The sequence below is a fragment of the Cupressus sempervirens genome, chromosome 7 (genome assembly GCF_028749045.1).
Source record: "Cupressus sempervirens isolate cs-2001-9-10 chromosome 7, ASM2874904v1, whole genome shotgun sequence".
NCBI classification, from domain to species: Eukaryota; Viridiplantae; Streptophyta; class Pinopsida; order Cupressales; family Cupressaceae; genus Cupressus; species Cupressus sempervirens.
In genome coordinates this window covers 406530791-406540324 of record NC_143124.1, presented here as the reverse complement: position 1 = coordinate 406540324, position 9534 = coordinate 406530791, and the positions used below count along the sequence as shown (strand labels likewise).

Genomic DNA, 9534 nt, shown 5'->3' with positions numbered 1-9534 from the left:
ATTTAATTCCCCAGAGGCATTTTCATGCCAAACAACCAAATCCTCATAAGGAATGTTGGGATCCCGACTCTTTCCATCATGCTTTGCAATTCTTGGGATATATTTTAGTTTAGGATCATCTGATCTAGATTTCTCTTTAATTCCCATTTCTATCTATATAATTTCTCTACCATATACCAATCTATTTTATACAAGTATTCCTCAATAAGCTAAATTAACTTTGACACAAGGTGTTACCCATCCAATTAACATTCCTAAATCTAATCATCTTCCCATCCCCAATCACCCATTTAATACCCTTCCTTGGGAATTTGTGACTAATAACAATATTGGCTCGATGCCCATATTATTGATCCTAAGGGAGGTAATTATTTCCAAGGTGATACATGAGAGGATTCCCCCTCAAGTATTTAGTCTTCATGATTCTACACCACCTTGTCACATTTTGAGTCAACCTATATCCAACCTTCACCATAAGCAACTGATTAAGATAAACAATTATCCTCAAGTTTAATCCCCACTATGATTTAGGTTTGAAAACCTTCTCTTAGGCCACAAGGCTCATCTTGGATTTCTCCTCTATTCATGACCACTAGAAATTCCATTAAATTTTCTCTAAAGTGTCCCTAATTTTTCTGTTTATTTTAAACAAGGATAAGAATTAGGCAGGAATACCTTGCAAGGAGGTCAAGAGGAGTGACAACTTAGCAACACTATAGAGAAGCTTCACCTTCAAACCAAAAAGCTTCCTCTAAATATGTTCCATAATTATGTTACAAAATATGTTCCAATCTTGTAGGTTTCTCTTAGTATTGAATAAATATATCTTTCACTTATGATACTTAATGTGTTGTTATGAAACTTTAGCATAATTTTCTAGGAGCTCCTTCTAGCACCTAACTTCTCTAATGAAAGAAATTCTATATAGAAAGGTATACTCCACAAACTATTGAAGAACCTTTGAGGAGAGTGTAGTGGTAGGTTTGAAACCTTTTATCTATCTTTGTTGTGTCATGGTCATAGAGCTTCTTCCAAGCACCTCATGTGCAATGATGAACAAGTAGGGGGAAAGGGGGTCCCCTTGTCTTAACCCTCTGGTAGAATTTAAAAAAATTCTACATAGCCCCATTAAGGAGAACAAAAAATTTAATAGAATTAAAAATCTCCATAATTAGGAGGATAAATCTCTCCCAAAAACCCAACCAAGTTATCAAAATATAAGAAATGAAATCATGCCTTAATTTGTAACATGTCTTAGAGATGTCCAATTTCATTTCTATACTTGGGTTGTTACTCTTCTCCATAGAATGTAGGACTTCATGTGAGGTAATAGTAGCATCCAAAATCTGTTGACCCAAAACAAAGCCATTTTTAGATGGTTTAATAAACATATCCAAGAGGAGCCTAAACCAATTTACCAAAACCTTAGAACAGATTTTATACACCATGTTGAAGATGTTGATGGGCCAATAATCCTCTATCCTAGTGGGTTCACCGCTTCTTAGAACTAGGACAATGTACATCTTTGATTAAGCTCCTTCAAGAATCTTCCTTTATTCATGAAATCTCTATGCACATGGGTGAAGTCATATTTTATGATTTCCAAGAGGTCCTAAAAGAAAGAAGGTGGGAAGCCATCAGGGTGTTGGACATTATAAGCGCCCATGGAGAAAAAAACTACTTTCACTTCCTCAACTTCCATCCTCTTGATCTAATCATTATTCATTCCCACATCCACCATCGAGTTAATGATTCTCACTGATTCCTCTCTTTCTTTGATTATGAGGAAGCACGAGATGATTGTAGATATTCTGGAAGTATTTGGAAGCCTTGTTTCCCAAATCTACTTCCTTAGTAAGTTCCCTATTTTTATCATCCAACAATTTAGTTATAGTGTTCCTTTTTTTGTGCTTAGAAGCTGACCTATGAAATAAATTAGTGTTCCTATCCCCTTCCATGAGCCACTAAATTTGTGATCTTTGTTTCTAGAAGATCTCTTCTCTCCAAAAGAATGTCCTTCGACTTACTTCTCGACTCTCTTTCTTCCAAGATAGTTTCCTCAGGGATGTTCTCATTAACCTTAGCTCTTTGAAAATATTTGAGGCTTTTCTCAATGTCCTTTTCTTGTTTAAAAAATCATTCAAAGGTTGATTTACTCCAACTAAACACCTTTCTTTTAATGATTTCAAGATTTATTGCAATCTTATACATTGTCGTCCCTTCCACCCTAGTGTTTCACTACCTTTCGATGCACTCCCCAAATTGAGGTTGTGAGTGCCACATAATCTTGTATCTCAAGGGTTTATGACCTAGAGAGTTGTGTTTGGGCTAGCCAAACAAGATAATAGATTGATCAGATATTGTCCTAGGAAGGGCTTGTAGTGAAGAGAAAGGGAGAATGTTCCATCTTCTTGATATTGGGACCTAGTCCAACCTTACTTGGATAAGATCTTTTCCCATTCTATTAGTTTACCAAGTGGAGGGAGACCATTGGAGGTCAATATAAAGGAGGCCATTGCCTAAGGATTTCACTCAAATCATACATGATCTTAGATTAATCCTCCAATCCTCCCAATTTTTAAAGGGGTAAAGGAGCATGTTAAAGTCACTAGCACATATCACATTAAAAATATAAGGAGAATCTACAACCCTAGAGGCCTCATTGCAGACTTGAAGCCTTACAACCCTCATGTTCAATGCATAAAAATTATGTAAGGGTCATTAATCATGTTTCTCAATAAACTCCACTGCAAGGAAATGGGAATTTTAGAAAACCTCTCTAACTGAACCCTTATTGGACTACCACATAGTAGAAATGCCCCAAGAAGCACTAGTCAACTCCCTATAAGAATAGTTAGCACTGGGCTAGATCTAAGCCACCCAACTTTCTAAATTCCTGACTATCATTTTAATTTCCTAAATTAGGATAATATCCACTTTATGCTCTATAATTTTTAGGTTAATATCATACTTCTTCCTAGGGCTACTAAGACCACTAATATTCCAATAAATTATCTCCATTTCCTACATCTCTAGGTGCCCTCAAAGGTGAGTTGAGTACCTTGAGCAATGTCCCTTGCAATTTATTTTATCATAATAGTTTTGTTCAGAGGTCTCTCAACCTTAGAATTAATAGTTCCTTATGTCTTCCTTCTCACTATATTCCACACCTCATAAGAGTCTCCCATAAGTAGGGTGGGGATCAACAACTAATCTAGTCATGGTATAGACAGGGAAAGCACTTTCTCACTGATTGTCCAAGGGATACTACTAGGGAGCTTATAGGTGAAGCACACTCCCCCCACATCTTCTGCCCAAACTACCTCCCTCTAAACATACTCAATATGTTAGCATTTCCATCCTTAAGATCTCCCACTACCATCTTGGGGTCCATCCCCAGAAATCCCTTCTTTTCCTCTACCACTAGGAGGACCACTTCCTTCCCTTCTAGACTCTTGTAGTGATCAAGTAAAGGCATTTAAGCCTCAATATTTATTAGGGGGTTGTTTTAACACTTTGAATCCCTCCTTTAAGAATTTCTCCTTCTTCAGAATTCTTCTAAGGGTCCTCCCTACATTATTTTTCTAGATAGGCAACAAGCATAACTAAGTCATGAGAGAAAGAGTAGATCTCCATCATTGTCTTCTACTCCCCAAAAACTTTAATCTTCCTCTCCTTATTATCTCCATACTCCCTCCCTCTAGACCTACTCAACATGTTAGTATTTTCATCCTTAAGATCCCCCACTACCATCTTGGGGTCCATCGCCAAAAAGCCCTTCTTTACCTCCACTACTTGGAGGACCACTTCCTTCACTACTAGACTCATGAAGTGGTCAACCAAAGTACTTTGAGCCTTAGTATTCATTAGGGGGGTCCTTTCCATAGTTTGAATCCCTTCTTTAAGGATTTCTCCTTCTTCAAGATTCTTCTGATGATCTTCCTTGCATTTTTTTTCTAGAGAGGCAACAAGCTTAGCAAAGTTTTGAGAGAGATGTTAGTTCTCCATCATTGTCTTCTCCTCCTCAACAACATCAATCTCCCTCTCCTTATTCTCCTCTGCTTCTCCATTTTTTAGGGAGAAAGTTTTGGAGCACTCTCCCAGATTAATGGTATCCACCACTATCACCTTCTTCTTGTCTTTTGATCCTTTCCCCTTCTCCTAGTTCAAAAGATAATCAAAGATAAGATGATTGTATGAGGATAATTTCTAATAGAATATAGGAGAATTTTCATATGAGATGGATTGAATCCACACTCTACATTTTGATTTCAAATCCACTACACTATGTAGGTCATGTTTATGGCTAGCTTTAGATAGAATCTTGCAAACACCAATCTAGATTTGTTTAAAGTAACACTATACATTCTAATAAATTTTCCAAAAGACTCACCATTCCATCTGAATATCTTCTCATCCACGAACTCTAGTGAGAGACCATGGAGTTTCATCTAGATTGACACCATACTGAGAGGGTTTGTTGTCGAGTTAAAACCATGTCTCCATTTTGCCAAATTCAATGCATGTTATCCTAATCTCAAAGACCTTGCCAAGATGGCGCACTTGTTTTCTTTAGATGTAAAAATAAATTTAAAAAGACCATTTGGCAATGCAGAGACACTAACTAAGCCCTTGAATGTCCACTTCATAAAAACTTATTTTCTTAGTACCATCTTGATAGATGGTCGAAGAGTAGCAAAGTGGCTGACCAAAGCCTGAGAAAACTTGAGTGAGATATTCTTCACCATAAAGTCTAACAAGATGATCTATAGCCTATCTTTTCCATGAGTAATTTTGGATGCCCCTTTCAAAGACACGACAACCTTGTGACCAAGAAGTTTATTTTTCCAACCCAGTTTAGGCATCTCCACCTTCCATAAGTTAACATTCTTTTGAGTTTCCTTGGATGCAGAAACATAAAGGAAAGACAAATCATGTAGCAGGAAAGAGGTCCCAAACGAGGACACCTTTATCCCAAAACTTGTGGGCAAGGGGATTGGTTTGGTGGAGGAGAATGAGGGGGGCCTTCATTAGAAGCACACACATGGTAGGAGTTGCATAGCTCATTCAACAATTATATTTATGTTGAACTTGGGTAGTTGTAACTAAAAGATTCAAATTTAAATATGTTGTTGTTCTCAACAAAGATAAAATAACTATCTCTTAAATATTTAGCATTTCATCTTCATTTCATTTTGAAATTCAAATTTAGTTCTCTCCTTCTATGTTTCTTCATTGTACCAATCACACACCGAGGTGAGACTACTAATTATTAACATGTATGATTTTAAAAAGTATTAAAAAAATTTACTGAGGCTCAATATGATTTATTTCAAGTGATTTAATCTAGATCGATACTATTTATCTATTTGTCTCCTATTATGAATTCATAAGAAATTATTTCATTTTATTGATATGAAACTCTTTATTTAAACATCCCGCTCTTTACTGGTCAAACAATCAATACAAATATCATGGATGATTCTTGTAACAATGATGTAAATAATTGTCCTACTTTTATTGATTAAATTTTATTTTACAATTGAGATAAGATATCATAACTTTTCATCCACCATGTAACTTATGTAACATTCACCATGGACCAACCTTAAATATCACACACTAAGAAAAAACTTTACCATAAGAATCTAATAGTATGTAATGTTTAAACTGTGTGTTCATCATGGCATCGCTTGGGCCCATGACAGTTAATTCTACCTAATTCTACCTAATATAGAAATATATTAGAAAACGGATATGCACTTGTCTTTAGTTGAGTGAAATAAATGCAATTTTATTTGATTGGGGACGACTTTGTAGGGCCATACTTTCCACATCTTATTTTGTTTCGTAGTCAATTTTAAGCAAACACGCTCTACCTTCTATATCATTTGGTGTCTTGAACTTGGCATTATGATTTAACTCTTGCCTTCCACCATTAAAGCTCTCTAAATTCAAAACATCTATTGTTTGAGCATTTTACTTTTCTGCGCTCTCACACTTTTGGGCATTGTTGCTGTATAAAAAAATATAAGAACAGACAGTTTTTTGTCTTCTCCTCTTTTAAATTTTCTCCTTCTGCCACTCTTCCGTATATCGTGCTCGCTGTTTGCAGAGAGCCCTGCTCTTTCTTCCACAATTGCCTATGGAGGCAGAACTTGCAAGAACAATATCCAGTCACTAGATTTCCTGACACCTTCTGTTTACGAAGATGCAATCGTCCGACCGATCCTTTTTAGCAGCAATGTCTCATACAATGATATGAATCTGCAGTTTGGTTGTGGATTCTTCTGCTATGGCAGCCCTTGTGACACGGGCTATCTGTTTGCAACGTTCTTAGTTGTCCAAGATACTTAATGGTAGGGTGCCCGATATGCAAATGGTTTGGAGTTCAAACAGAGACCGGATGGTGCAAGAAAATGCAGCACTAACACTCACTTCCAAAGGGGAACTTGTGTTAAGGACCTCAGATGGCACGCTCGTGTGGTCCTCAAACACATCCACACAAGCATTTCAAAGGATGTAGATGCAAGAAACTGGGAACCTTGTTCTATATAACACCTCTGGTGGGATCATCTGGCAGTCTTTTGATTATCACACTGATACCCTGCTGCGAAGTCAGAAGTTTAAGGTGGGACAGAAGCTAATTGCAAACATTTCTATGAAGAACACGAGTCAGGGTCTTTTCTATTGTACCATTCTTCACGACAGCTTTGCAATGTTTACAGCCCCTGCACCGGCTAAAATGTATTTTAGGTTTCCCGACACACCTCCGGGTGTGGATTTTTCTTATATCCAGTTCGAGAACGAGTCTGTGAACATATATTCTGAAGGAGGACTCTCGCCATCAATAGTTCTACCAGCACCGAAAGGATCCCTTTTCTTCAAATTAGATTCAGAGGGACATTTAAGGGTCTGCTCCGTTGTACAAACAACAGGAAGATCTTCCCGTGAATATCTGCCATCCTTCGCGAGAACACTGGCTGAGTGCGATTATCCAAGAACATGCGGAGACTATGGCGTTTGTACGAATGGTAAGTGCAGCTGTCCAACAGAGGGCAATGCTTTCAAGCCGGCAGATGTCACAGAACTCAGTTTCGGATGTGTCCAGCGCGTTCCTTTGCTGTGCTCTCAGAACAGTATGCGCCGAGGTCATCACTTTTTGGAACTGGAGCACGTTTCTTATTTTACTTATGCTTATGACAATTCTTCAAAGCCAGGGTTGGTGTCAAGAGATGAATGCAAAACACTTTGCCTCAAAAACTGCTCTTGCAAAGCTACTTTTCTCAGGTACGGGGCCAATTTTTCTAGTGGTTATTACTATCTTGAGCCCAATATATATTCTATGAAAAGTAACAGCCCAGTCGATAGATTTTACAACTCCACTGCTTATATTAAAATCCAGCCTAGGTGTAGGTCCAAGCGCATTAAGCGCTCGCGGGTTATTGTCATCATCTGTGCTTCTGTGGGTGGAGCTCTGTTTATCTTATTTTGGGCATGGATAATCACGTCTCAAAATTACAGCAGAAAAAGGAGGATAATGATGATGATCAAGTTGATTGGCCGACCTGCTTACCGATGCGGTTCTCTTTTCAGGAATTACAGGATGCTACAAATGGCTTCAGCATTCCTTTGGGGAGCGGAGGATTTGGTTCAGTTTATGAGGGTGATCTCTCAGACGGCTCAAAGATAGCGGTGAAGCGCCATCAAAGAGCAGGACATGGACTTAAGAGGTTCAGGACACAAGTGGAAATGCTAGGGAAAATTAACCATCTTAACTTGGTAAGACTGAAGGGCTTCTGTGCAGAAAAATCCCATCGAATACTTGTGTATGAGCATTTGCCAAACGGATCTCTCGATAAATGGATATTTTCCAACAAGAACCATCAATATTTTCTGGAATGGAAGACTAGATCCAAAATAGTTCTTGATGTTGCAAAAAGATTAGCATATTTGCATGAAGAATGTCAAGAACGTATAATTCATTTTGATATCAAGCCTCGAAACATTCTCCTGGACCGAAATTTCAATGCGAAGGTGTCAGATTTTGGCTTGGCAAAGCTGGTTAACAGAGAGCAAAGTGAAGTGGTAACCATGATGAGAGGAACACCAGGGTATATGGCACCTGAGTTGTTAAACATGCATTTCATAGAGAAGGCAGATATATTTAGCTTTGGAATCGTGGTGATAGAAACTGTCAGTGGAAAACGAAGCAGAGAGCTTTCAGACGAAGGCTTATTTTCACTGTTACAAGTTAAGGCACATGAAGGAAGGTTAATAGATTTGGTGTTGCCGGGATTTGAAGATGAGGAAACGGGCATAAAAGAGGCAGTAAAAATGTTAAAAGTGGGGATGTGGTGTGTACAAGACACTTTTACGAGCAGACCAGCGATGTCGATTATGGTGAAGGCGTTGGAGGGATTAATAGAGACTTTTAATGATGTTCCATACGCGTTATCAAGCTCGACAGCTTCTTCTTACCAGAAGTCTATCTTCTCGCCCGAGCCTTCTATATTATCTGGACCGAGATAATTTTTATATTTGCCGATTTGTTTCTAGAGGGTTTTCTGGGCGAAAACCCCCCGATGATCTCTGTTTTTGTTACAAAATGTTTGAATAGGTGTTCATAGAATATATGTAATCCGCTAACTGCTATAAAAAGTGAAATAGGCCTATTTGAAAACGTTAACATGGCTAGAGGCTTCCTGTAGAAGGATAAATTGTTATGAGCCACACTAATAACAAGGTTCGCTCCTATTATCCTAGTTCTGACTTCGGACATTCTGACTTTATTTGCCCATCTATACACGAGCAACTAATGTTTTCATGTAATCATTTTGCTAATAGTTTGTGCTGAGAGTTAACTATTATATCTGGCAACAGAAGCCAACAAAAGATATATACATTAAACAGTTTTTCTCACGCGCAGTTATGGTGAAGAAGAAAAGGGAAGAAAATATTCAAATCTATCAGATTTGCCGCAGATCTGAATTAGGTGAGATGATCAATTTGCAGCAGATCATTAAACGTAGATTCTTCTGAGGGCTTGGCAAACGCCTTAAGATGTCTATTAATGCAAAATTTTACTGAAACCCTAGGTGAGATGAGCGATTTGACGCAATAACTTAATCCAAATTTACTGAATTTCTTGGTAAAGATTAGCAATATGACTCACTCACCTAATCCAAAATGTACTGAAACCCTAGATTAGACTAACAGCCAAACCTGCGGGCCCAAATCTAGGGGTGTGAGCCAAGCCAAAGGCTCGCTTAGGGTTACAGCCGGCGCTAGGGTTTACCAGAGTTCCTGAAGGGGGAAAAATTTAACTGCAGGTCAGGAGAACCGGACGAAAATGACTGGAACAGGAATGAAGATAATGTGCAAGGTGCCGTGTAAAGGAGGATCGCAAGTTGGAAATAACGACTCGCGGTGGGGTCCAAAGCTGGGCCTGGATAAGCCAGGCGGAAGAACCAGGACGGTGCCGCCGGTGTATTATTGAGGACGCTTTTTTCCTATATAAGACAATGGCTGCTC

The 9534-nt window shown here is 38.4% G+C and overlaps 1 pseudogene; it reads left to right on the top strand.

Annotated features, from left to right (window-relative positions):
• Positions 1 to 5779: 5779 nt before the first annotated feature.
• On the top strand, positions 5780 to 8765 carry LOC149547253 (G-type lectin S-receptor-like serine/threonine-protein kinase SD2-5; annotated as a pseudogene).
• Positions 8766 to 9534: the final 769 nt, after the last annotated feature.